This window comes from Lissotriton helveticus, chromosome 5_1 (assembly GCF_964261635.1).
Source record: "Lissotriton helveticus chromosome 5_1, aLisHel1.1, whole genome shotgun sequence".
Taxonomy (NCBI): domain Eukaryota; kingdom Metazoa; phylum Chordata; class Amphibia; order Caudata; family Salamandridae; genus Lissotriton; species Lissotriton helveticus.
In genome coordinates this window covers 1,904,387,675-1,904,400,346 of record NC_136065.1, presented here as the reverse complement: position 1 = coordinate 1,904,400,346, position 12,672 = coordinate 1,904,387,675, and the positions used below count along the sequence as shown (strand labels likewise).

At 52.3% G+C, this 12,672-nt stretch overlaps 1 protein-coding gene across 7 annotated transcripts in view; it reads right to left on the bottom strand.

Annotated features, from left to right (window-relative positions):
* Positions 1 to 12,672, bottom strand: part of ACLY (ATP citrate lyase) — a 362,794-nt gene that overhangs the window by 269,990 nt on the left and 80,132 nt on the right. The window lies entirely within an intron of this gene.

The following is a 12,672-nucleotide window of genomic DNA, read 5'->3' as shown; positions in this document are numbered from 1 at the left end:
GGCAGCTCCTTAACTTCCTGACTGAGCATGTACGTATAAATTGGATCTTTGCTCAGGTATCTCCACATTACACATTCCGTCCATGTCCCATCGCCCAATCTCTGCGATGAGTCAGGAGGCCCTGGCACGAGCAGAGCAGCTTAATGGCTGGATCAGAGCCATTCATAACATTTCAACAAGGAGCCGAGCACTGTCAGAGGAAAAAATCAGTTTAGCCTAATTGGGGGATATACATCAATGCTAAGTCAGCTCATTTTGAGGTCTGTTCATTACCGTAAGGCAGATGCGTCAGTCCAGACTGCCAAAGCTGCATCAGAAGAGAGCTCAAGCGAAGGGCAGGCCATGCGTTTTTATAACTCAGATGGGCGTTGTCCTAGCATGAAGGCGGCTTCATGAAGTCTGGATGCCTCACATCGTCCATAACTCACCATTGAGTCACACAATGAATGCGGTTGTGTTCTTGCAAGCAAGGCAGAAATCTACATTAATGGACAGCAGCAGCAGCGGCGGGCACCATGCTCATTCATATGGATCCATGGTAGAGCTCGATGCTGCTCAAGAGAACCAGGGGCCGTATTACAGAAGGTGCCCCGGGGGCGCAACGGGCGTTTGTACCCACTTTGCGTGCCCCCAGGGCATTTAGGTATTATAGAAGGGAGCACAGACACTTGTGCGCCACCTTCTATAATACCGATAGCACTGGCACACAATGCGCCAGCGCCATCTTCAGAGGGTGTTGCCTATTTTGCATAGGGGTGTGCCTTATGCAAATGAGGGAATTACTTTGACTTTGCATGTGCGCCATATGCACAAGTTACTACTTGTGTAACGATATATCTGTAAGAGACATTAGTTAGTATTAGATTCCTTACCTTAGAATATCCCCAGGCGTCAGACTGGATCCGGAAATTTTTGCGTAGCAGTACCCTTGCGCGTCGGTAGGAGTCGTCTGCGGCTCCGCGTCTGTCGTCGGCGCCGTGATGACGTCGTCAGAGTACTTAGACGCCGCCTCCGCGTGCTGATGTCAGTTCTTAGACACAGCTTTTCCGCGCCAGAAACGCAGAGCCATGTTAAAAAACCAACACTGGTGCCATTGAAACTAGGGCCCTGAAAGGGGATAACCCTAACCCTAGATATCGGTTCGCAGAACGGGGAGGATGGGTGGGTCGGTAAGGAATCCAATACTAACTAATGTCTCTTACAGATATATCGTTACACAAGTAGTAACTTGTGCATCTGAAAGAGACACGTTAGTATTAGATTCCTTACCTTAGAATAGATACCCCAGCAATACCAACCCCGGTGGTGGGTCTGCGAACCAATAATCACACCAGAAAGTCCTGGAGGACGGAACGGCCGAAGAAGCCATCCCTCCGGACTTGGCTGTCCAGGCAGTAGTGTTGTGCAAACGTGTGCAGCGATGCCCACGTAGCTGCCTGACAGATATCCTGTAAGGGCACACCCCGGCCCAGGGCAGTTGTCGCCGTGGCTCGGGTGGAATGAGCCCGTAATCCAACAGGGGGCTCCTTTCTAGCCAAGGAGTAGCATGCCGGATACACAAGATGATCCACCGGGAGATGGTCCTCTTGTGCACCGCTTTCCCCTTCTTAGCGCCCACGTAACCAACAAAGAGTTGGTCATCCACCCGGAACTGGCGTGTGCGATCCAACTAAAGTGAGAGCGCACGTTTTGGGTCCAGACGGTGGAGCCGCTCTTCCTCTTTAGAGGGATGCGGTGGCGGGAAGAAGGTTGGCAAGGTGATAGACTGCCCGATGTGGAAGGCCGTGACAACCTTGGGCAGGAAAGATGGCTTAGTACGCAAAACCACTTTGTCCGGATGGACAGAAAGGAAAGGTGGAGTACAAGAAAGGGCCTGGAGCTCAATCACTCTCCTGGCAGAGGTGATGGCAACCAGGAAAGCAGTCTTCAGAGTAAGAAGGCGGAGAGGACAGTTGTGAAGTGGCTCAAAAGGAGCGCACATCAGAAACGTAAGAACCAGGTTCAAGTCCCACTGAGGCATCACAACAGGAATAGGAGGAAATGTGTGTGTGATGCCTTTTAGAAATCTATTGACAATAGGGGACTTGAACAAAGAAGGTTGATCAGGCAGCCTCAGAAAGGCTGAAAGGGCAGAAAGGTAGCCCTTGATAGTGCCCAGAGCAGAGCCCTGCTGGGCAAGAGAAAGAAGGAAGAGAAGAACCTCAGAGAGAGGGGCAGCAAGGGGATCCACAGCCTTTGCTGTGCACCATGCCAAAAATCTGTTCCACCTGCAGGCGTATACCGACTTTGTGGAGGGACGCCTGGCTGCCAGAATGACGTTACAGACTTCAGGAGGCAAGTCAAATGGCCTCAACTGTCCCCGCTCAATCTCCAAGCATGGAGGTGGAGACTGGACAGGTTCGGGTGGAGGACCGTCCCCTGCTGCTGCGACAGAAGGTCCTCCTGAAGAGGCAGACGAACCGGGGGATCGACTGACATACTGAGTAGCTCTAGATACCAGAACCTTCTCGCCCAGTCCGGAGCCACAAGGATGACTTGGGCCCGGTCGCCTTGATCTTCTGCAGCACTCTGGGGAGAGGTGGTATAGGCGGAAAGGCGCACAATAGACCGCAACTCCACTCGCGACGACAAGCGTCTCCGAGCGAGTGCCACCTTGGAAACTCCAACGCGCAGAACTGATGACATTGTGCGTTCTCTTCGGTGGCGAATAGATCTAACCAAGGCTCTCCCCATTGATGAAAGAGGCCTTGCGCCACGTCCGAGTTCAGACGCCATTCGTGATCCATCATGCACCGACGGCTGAGCTCGTCCGTCCTGGCGTTCAGAGAACCCGCCAGGTGTTGAGCCACCAGGGTCACGCCCTGGCGTTCCAGCCATTGCCAGAGGCGCAGAGCCTCCTGGCAAAGGGTCCACGACCCCACCCCGCCCTGTTTGTTGCAGTACCACATGGCGGTGGTGTTGTCCGCGAACACCTGCACTACACTCCCCCGGACAGAGGGGAGGAATGCCTTCAGTGCTAGACGAATCGCCCGTAACTCCAACAGGTTGATGTGGAGCCGGGCCTCCGCCGGAGACCAGAGGCCTCTGATCTCCGCCTCTCCCATGTGGCCTCCCCAGCCCTGGAGGGACGCGTCCGTCACAACTACGTGCTCCGGTTGGGGAAGGGAGAGGGATCTGCCGCTGACCCAATCGCGGTCCGTGAGCCACCACTGTAGCTGTCTCGCAGTGCCCTCCGAGATCAGGACGTGGTCGGACAGGTTGCCCTGATGCTGGGCCCACTGAAACTTCAGGTCCCACTGCAGAGCCCGCATCCGCCACCTGGCGTGATGCACCAGTAGGATGCAGGCGGCCATCAGCCCCAGAAGCCGCAGCCTCAACCTGATCAAGACCCGGGATAACGGCTGAAAGATGGGAATCAGAGCCTGAATATCCCGGACCCGCTGTTCGGGTGGATAAACCCGAAACCGCGCCGAGTCGAGAACCGCTCCGATGAAAAGGAGCTTCTGAGAGGGACACAGGTGTGACTTCGGCACATTGATGGAGAACCCCAGCCGGTGCAGGAGATCTGCCGTAGTCTGGAGGTGGCTGACAACTGTCTGGGGCGAGCCCGCCTTCAACAACCAGTCGTCGAGGTAGGGGAAGACTGAAACCCCTAACTTGTGCAGATGAGCTGCGACCACCGCCATCACCTTTGTGAACACCCGTGGGGCGCTGGTAAGGCCGAAGGGGAGCACGGTATACTAAAAGTGCTCGCAGCCAACCGTGAACCGCAGGTAGCGCCGGTGGGCCGGCAGGACGAGGATGTGAAACTAAGCATCCTGCAAGTCCAACGCTACCATCCAGTCTCCTGGGTCCAGGGCAGCTAGGACCTGAGCCAGTGTCAGCATTTTGAACTTCTCCTTCCGGAGGAAGCCGTTGACGTTCCTTAGGTCCAAGATAGGGCGTAGGCCCCCTTTGCCCTTCTTGGGTACCAGAAAGTAGTGGGAGTAGCAACCACACCCTACTTCCGGCCCAGGAACGCGCTCGATGGCCCCCTTGGCCAGGAGGGCCGTAACTTCCTCCTGCAGAAGTCGCAAATGATCCCCCGATACACGGTGGTTCTGCGGTGGCATGGCTGGAGGAGTCGCCTCGAAGGGGAGGGAGTAGCCCCTTCGGACGATTTGCAGCACCCACCTGTCCGAAGTGACAGTGCGCCAGTGGAGGTGGTGATGGCGAACCCTGCCCCCCACTGGCGTCACATGGGCCTGAAAGCACGGACTAGGAGGGTTTTGAGGCGGATGCTGCGGGGGAAGGTGTGGACTGACCTCGCCGTTGACCCCTACCGCCGGGACGGCGGTTCCCACGGCCGCCACCGCGTTGGGTATTGCCCTGCGGAGCGTGGCTGGCAGCACGTGTGGGTACACCCCTTCCGTGGCCACGAAAGGAGTGAAAAGCAGCCGATTGCTGGCGCGGGGCCGAGAGGCCCAAGGATTTGGCCGTAGCCCTGGAGTCCTTAAAGCGCTCAAGCGCATGGTCTGCCTTGTCGCCAAAGAGGCGACGGCCATCAAACGGCATGTCCATCAACATGTTCTGGACATCGGCCGAAAAGTTGGCGGACCTCAGCCAGGCGTGGCGTCTGACCGCCACCGTCATTGCCATCGCTCTACCTAGCGAGTCGGTGGTATCCAGCCCACACCGGATGGAATATTTGGCTGCATCCCGGCCCTCCACAAGGGCTTGGCCGAGTTTGGCCCGTACCTCCAACGGACACTCTGGCAGCACTTCCGCAACCGTATCCCACAGAGAGTGGGTGTAACGGCCCAAGAGGCACGCGGTGTTGGAATACCGCAGTCCCAGACTAAGGGATGAGAAGATCTTTTTACCATACTGCTCATACCTCTTGGATTTCCAGTCCGGCGGAGCAGACGGGAACGCGGTCTGGGAATTGGAGGCCTGGATGACCAGGCTCTCGGGGGTGGGGTGGGTGGACAGGAAACATGGGTCGCCCGGGGCCGGGCGGTGGCGTCTGGCCACGTTCCCATCTACGGGCGAACCCGTAGCGGGCTTGGACCAAGTGCCCAGAAGAACGTCGGTCAAGGCCTCATTAAAGGGCAGCAGAGGCTCGGCCGAGCTTGACTGCGGTTGAAGGACCTCAGTGAGGAGATTAGTCCTCACGGCCGCGACGTGGAGCTCAAGGCCCAAGGCCTTGGCAGCCCTCATCAACACCACACTGTAGGTTGCCCCCTCCTCCGAAGCCACGGAAAGAGGGGAGACAAAACCAGTGTCTGGAGAGGTGTCCAGGCCACTGGCCTCCCCAAGGTCTCCTGCCCAGGCCTCATGAGACTGACACTCTCGGGTCAGAGGGTCCTCCGACCCCTCCCAATCCCCTTCATCACCCATCTCCTGATACTCAGGGTTCTCAACCAATGTGGCCTGTTCATAGAAGTGAAACTCTCCAAACGACGTCTGGAGCGGCGCCCATCGGGGCCGTCCCGACGTCGGAACAGCAACGAAGGAGGTATTGGGGACGGCGCCGCCCGAGGACGGCGCCGGAGGCGACACCCGATGGTCCGACGCCGGGGAGGTCGTAAGGTCCACCGGCGACGATCCAGATCCCGAGGAAGGTCCAGGGGGGTCCCGCGGCGCCGGGCCCGTAGGCGCCGGCGGAGCCCGTCGGAGGAGAGAGATTCCTCATGGCCATGAGGAAGCGCTCAATCTCCTCCAGCGTCGCGTGCAGCCCAGGGACCGACGATCCAGATCCCGAGGAAGGTCCAGGGGGGTCCCGCGGCGCCGGGCCCGTAGGCGCCGGGGCCGCTGAACCCTGCGGCGCCGGGCCCGAAGGCACCGGCGGCGTCGGGATTGTGGGGCCTAGCGGCGCCGGGCCCGAAGACGTCGGCGGCGTCGGGGCCGAAGCACCCGACGGCGTCAGGGCCAAAGCCCCCGACCCGCTAGAGGCCCCAGACGGGTCCGCTGGGCCCGGAGGCGCCGCGGAGCCCGTCAGAGGAGAGAGATTGCTCATGGCCATGAGGAAGCGCTCAATCTCCTCCGGCGTCGCGTGCAGCCCAGGGACCGGAGTGTGTGGAGGTGGACGCGGCGCCCGCGACTCCGACGGAGCCGCGTGTGTGGTGTCACCCGAACCCCAGGCCGCATCGCGCGAGCGTCGGGGGGAGTCCGAAGAGCGATGACACCGCTTGGACTTCTTCTGCTTCTTACCCAACGACGACTTCGACCCGGAGGAGTGCGGCCTACTCTCGGAACTGTGGTGCCTTAGAGCCCGCGACCTCCCGTGGGACCGGGACCTCTCGCGGCGCGGGACTGACTGCCGGAGTTCGAGTCGCCTGCGGGACCGCTCCCGCCTGGCTTTCGAAGAGAGGGCCCGGCAGTCGGAGCAGGCCTTGTCGTCGTGGTCGACGCCTAGACAAGTTAGGCACAGGTGGTGAGGGTCCGTGACCGACATCGTGCGGTCGCAATCCTCGCAGTGCTTAAAGCCAGGCATCCCTACGGCACCGATCGGAGTCGTGAAGACTTCGAAAAATGATCAAAAAGATCCAAAAAGTTAGTCAAAAATTGACTAAGGGTTACTGCTTTTTCCAGATCTGCGCTTGCTGGCGCGGAAAAAAGAAAGAACTGACGTCAGCACGCGGAGGCGGCGTCTAAGTACTCCGACGATGTCATCACGGCGCCGACGACAGACGCGGAGCCAGAGAGAACGACTATCGACGCGCAAGGGTACTGCTACGCAAAAATTTCCTGATCCAGTCTGACGCCTGGGGATATTCTAAGGTAAGGAATCTAATACTAACGTGTCTCTTTCAGATTACAGGCGCAGAGTCAAAGAAGCCCTCAGGAGGCGCACGGACAGTGCGCCATTTAAAAGGTGCCGCACTCTCAGTGCACCTCCTAGCAGCCTTCTGCAGGGGGTAAAGGGAGTCCCATGGACCTCACAGACATCCCCTTGCAGGCAGGTGCAGTCACTGACTGCACCTGCCTGCAGGGGGATCTCTAATGCCCTTTGAAAGTGCTGGCGGTTGCCGTCTGCACATTGAAAACACGGAGCGACTTGTGGTGTTCTATTATTGTGTATTTCTACAATTTGTTTATTATTTGTGGGATCCTCTGTTGCCTATCATATGGTTTAGACTGTAAGCACTCTGTTGGTGCTTCTACTATGTGTTATGCTACTCTGGTTGTGGATATCATCTTTACACGCTGCTCCGTGTTTTCACATGAATGCGCTGCCACCAGGGTAAAGAGGTCGCGGCTGCCTGGGGGCAGCGCATAGATCATAATAAGGCGCATTGGCATTGTTTGCGTCTGGCGCACCTTTTGAAAGGTGCGCCGGGCACAAACAATGCCAATACGTAATACAGCACCAGGAGTGCAGTCTGTCTGAACAGGAACACCCTGAAGGCAGCTTCTTTGTTCACTAGGAGTACAAGGGGACTCCTTAGCGGACCAACTCAAACACCCTCAGAGGAGCAACATACAATTACTCTCACAAACAAGAGGACACTGATTCACGGCGAGGGGCCAGTGAGGAGATAACTCACAATACAAGAAGCCCTTAAACCATACTTTCAGGTTGCATCCAGTACATAGTGTATCAATAAACAGCAGCTCTGTGGTAAACAGTCCACTGATACAGGCATAGAAAAAACAAAGCAGAAATCTGCATGGACAAAAGGTGAAGAACAACCTGAGCATTGCCCGTGACGTCACATGCCTTCCACTTGCAAGCATTCCTTATGAAGGTGGGGATGCTAGACATTTAGCAGTTTTAAAAAAAAAATTAAGTAGTCTCTTGACAAAGACTGTGGGCAGACAAAAATGAGAGGGAGGTTGAATTCTACAACAGACTGAAAGGTCAACTACTACATCTATTTCCCTAGCATGTTTGGCTACGGAGGAATTGTTATCTATTGTTTTAAATTCATTTCCTTATTTTTGATTCTTTGGAATAGATGGTCTCATCATTGATTTGTAGACTCCTTCGTGTACCCTCTATCATAGAGTTTTATTGTTTCTGAATGTACCCCTTGCATTCGTGTCCACATTTAAAGTTTGTACTTCTGAGAGAAACCGATATACCCGTGTTTGTAAAAATCTGTTGCATCTTGATATTATCAATAACTGTTACTTACGTCTAGATTTGTTCATGGTTCAGTCACCATTTGGGGCTCAACATACAAATAATGAATCTGTACAACAAATGTAAAAGGACACATATGAAAAGATTAAAAAGCCATCACTGCCAATAGAAACAGTGTGGGTTCTAAATAGTATGGTTGTCAATCATTCCTGATGCAAAGGAAAATGTATTTAAACCACAAATAGTAAAATCCTTGTTGGGACGGGAAGTCTCCTGCATGTCTCTGGAGAGAGTGCTTCCCCTGCCTTATGCCAATCTCCAGGCATGTCACGCAAAAGCTACTGTATAGTTTCTAGATCCCTACCTCAGTGAGCATGACAATCATACATGTCCACTGACGGTCTCCCTTTTTACATGGATTGAGACCCTAGAGCTTGGCTCTGAGGTCGAGGGGGCATGCCTAGTGCACCCCTATTTTTCAGAGAGTGGCTACTGCCCTCTCTATTAAGGCTGTGGTAGACTGACAGTGGTGGCAGCAATAAATCTATAGTCAGGAGGGGTGAGTCCCTAGGCACCCTCCTGACCAAGTCTGTGCAGTTTGCTATGCCTGTGGGCCTGTTGCCTTTGTCTGACTGATGTGTGTTTGAGAGCCCGTGGGTGTACAGGGGAAGAATGGTGATTTGAGCCAGTGTGAGGAATGCGAGCTGTTCTGCTGGACATCCCAGCTCCCCCCCGTGCCCCTCCCTATTTCCTTGGAAAGGCCTGGTGGGCTGGGGTAGACACTCTGCTCTTATCTGGGTTTAGCTGTACTAACTTTGTGGAGAGAATCCTCCCCCACTGGTCAGGGCCTCCTGGGCTGGAGTTAATTAAAATTCCTCTCTAGGGAGTTGCACAGCCTGATACCAGAACAGGACCTGGTACATGCTTTACCCATGCATTGAACACGCGGTGAATGGTTTGTGATTGGAGGTGTATTCAGGATGCAAACGTAGCAGACCCTCTGATTGGATGAGCCTATCAATCAGAGGTGATAAAAGTCTGGCCGGAGTGGTCAGCTGTTGTTCAAGACTGGTCTATGACTGACGAGCAGCCACACCAGAACCCTCTGACGGTAACCAGCCGCGACCCCCGCAGTGTGAAGACAAGAGATAAGACTCTGTTCACTGCGTCTCAAAGGAAAGCATCAGCAACATTAAGGACCAGCTGTTTTTGTGAGGCTTGGAGGAGCATTCGCTTTGGACCAAGGAAATCACAGACAGCTGCCCAAGGTGTGGAAAGGAAGCTTGCGGCACATCACCCAAGGTGTGGAAAGGAAGCTTACAGCACATCACAGACGCTGGTGGAAAGAAGCTTGCAGCACATGACGAGAGCCAGAGAGGAGGATGCTTGATTCTAGTCTTTGAAGGTGAGATCAAATCCCCTCTAGGCTCCTCCCTTGCGCTGTGGGAGCCTGTACAAGCAGTAACTGGGAATAGAGGCCAGTGAAGCAGGCCCCCACCTTTCTTTTTGTGATCTCTGAGGGTATCAGGGTGAACTGGCACTCTGCCCAGCCACTACCCTCCTACAGCTAGCCAGTGGCTACTGGACTAGTGGGACTCCAGTAAACTGTGCCAAGACATCCGGCACCTTTGATCAGATCCCTGACACCACTAGAGCGGTGTCCTCACTCACAATGGGAGGGCACTTCTGTTGCTTTCGGTGGGGGGTTATGGGGCGGATTACGAACATTTAACTTCACATCATATGCTGAAACTATATCCTTTCAATACAAAGTTTGGTATCAAGGCTCTAGTGAATGAGAACAGCCCTGTGTAACATGATCTGTAATATGCAATGCTTACTGTGTGTTTTCATGTTAACTGTGTTTTTATAGTGCTTGGCGTCGAGGCGCTATAATACTGTTTGGGGTCAGAACTCTGTCCCAGAGGGTTGTAGAGACTTCTGGTTTTCACTGTTTATCCTAGTTTTATGTGTAGTATAATTATCTTATGTGTATTAAAGTACTTTTCTTTTATAAAAAGTAAAGCACTGACTGGACATTGAGTTTATCAGCTGGTGGTACGGTTTACACTGTATTCTGAATGTCTAACCCCACCTCACCTCCTTGAGTAAGCCTTGGACTGCTCGGTCTCGCTACCCTGAGAGAGTCAAGAGCTGGAGAGGAGTACTTGGTTATCCAGTTTTGGGTCCCTTAGTACTGAGGCCCCAGGACATCAGTGAGGGAACACTCCAGTTGATGCGATTGGAGCGCAGTTACCCCTGAGTGCCCTGGTGCCCAGGAAGCCGGGTCTAACAATCCTTATTGGAGTTCTGCAGTTTTTACATCACACAAGTGCATGCCGTCTGCTCAGGTCACATCGGCGCAGCATTGTGCCTTGTTTTAGGCTAGCTTCGATCACGAGGACCAGTCGCGCTTCGATCACCAGGACCAGTCACGCATTATGCCATCATTATTTGAGTCCGATACAGAAAAGCAGAGTGCTGTGGCAAGTGTAACAAAGTAGACAAATCCAGTACATGCAAACATCATTTATATGTAAAATAGAAAAAAAGAGAATAGGTTAGTGTCTGCAGTTCTGCATTTGACACTAGAAAGAGAAAATAACTGCTTCGCTGCACTCTTGGGGTCAACGTCATAGACTACGATCTTGATGCAGGGCTCTGCAACTAACACACCGCTGCAAAGTAAAGTTTTCTAGGTGTCATGGATGTGTGTCCCTGTAAGACAGACTATATCACAACCAATCTACATGCAACACAATGCAGTTAAAGTCTGCAAACCAGCTTCCTCTTCTATCACCTGTTAATATTATGCTTGACTTTTACCATGTGCAGAGCTCTACTAACGCTCAGCTAGGTTTATGCTATAGAAACAAGCGTACATACATATCAGATTCCATGTTAAAGAACAATCTCCCGCTACAACAGTGACTTAGCCTTAAAGCAGTAAATGACTCATGCCTGAACACAAGTATAGAAAGGGCAGCCTAAGAGACCTAGATAGAAACAGAGCAATTGTAACTGCTCCTACATTTTCTCTTCGAATCTTTAAATATATGCAACATAGTGCATTACTGTAGATATATTTTGTTTCCTTGGTTCTAGTGTCGGTCATTTGGATTTTGAGAAGGATTTAGTTTATCTTCTGCACATAAGTGATAATAGTATATAGAAAAAAGAGGAAAAAAACAGCAAGTGGACCTAAGCAGAGGCAGTATGCCTTCACCTTGCACACACTGTTTTTGCAGATGCAGTGATTTAGGATAATGTAGAAAGTGGTTAAATGGCTCACATCAAAACACTCTCAAGGAAAGAAAGTATTTTAATAGCCACTCACTTGTAAGTGATACATGTATTTAACTGGGGTGTGAAATTCCATAAACGTTTGCTGGCGAGTCAGGAAGGTTGGAAGATTATGAAGATGACATCCAAGGCCTGCCGGGAATGCTGCAAGCAAGGTCACAGATGCCAGCTTGTGAAAGTGAAACAGAAGCGGCTTCCCCCCAGCACGAGGAACATGACGACAGGTTTGTAAGCATCATAACCATCTTTTAGAATAAACATGCTGAAGTTTGCACTGGTTTCCAATCACGAAGGGACGCAGAGATATTACATTATTAGCCTTCACTCCAGTTTTATAAGACAAAAAATTATCAAAAATTGCACACAAAAAATAACTTCCAAAATATGCCAGCTGTACCTAAACTATGTGAAAATAAAGTGTTAAATCAAGCACCGGATACAGCATTTGTCACGTTGTTTTATAGCGCTGTACCCAACAGGTTATATATCATCCGGTTCGATAGTATTCAATGTAATTCCCCTTGGGAAGGATGAAGGGTCAAGTCAAGGTCGAACCAATCAGGAACTGCCACACACACACACACACAGCCCAACAGCCAATGTTAACTTGGAGCGTTCTGAAAGGGCCACTTCGAAACGAACAGTTTTCATTTCAAAAGGTACTCAGAACGAGGAGTGTATGTATTGTACTTACTGGAAATACTGAAAGGGGTACAAAATAATGTTACGCCTGGAAAATTGTTTATGGTCACAATTGCAGAAGAGATATAGCCCCTCAAAGTCTGACGAAAAATTGCAAATAAGACCGTCGTTGGTACTTAGATTGGCGGCCTGTGCTGTTTTAGGACCTCCCGTTATTTAGGCCTCCGCCCTTCTCACGCCTTCGGACACCATCTGTTAATATACTGCTGGTTATGGGAGTACCTTGGCAATTGTGTTGTTGAAGTCAGGGGAGGAAAGCAAGCGAAGACAGCAAATGGTGTGGATCCGTGTTAGCGAGCACAGTCTATAGGGAGTAATGTCACGAGTGAACAAGATTGCTTTTATAGAATGTACATTTTAACACAGAGCTTTCAAGGCCAATTATGGACTTAAAAATGACGCATGAAGACGTGGTAGCTGCTAAGAGGAGCATAGAGAGAACTTGATTACCTCGAGAATGGTCAGACAAAGCCTTTCAGATGCACTTTTCTGGCCTTCCCAGAAATCACCCAATTTCCACAGAAACCAGTTTGCTTGCACCCAGACTGTATACCCGATCCAAATTCTCAGCAGTCCTTAGCATGGCATTATTCTCCTTG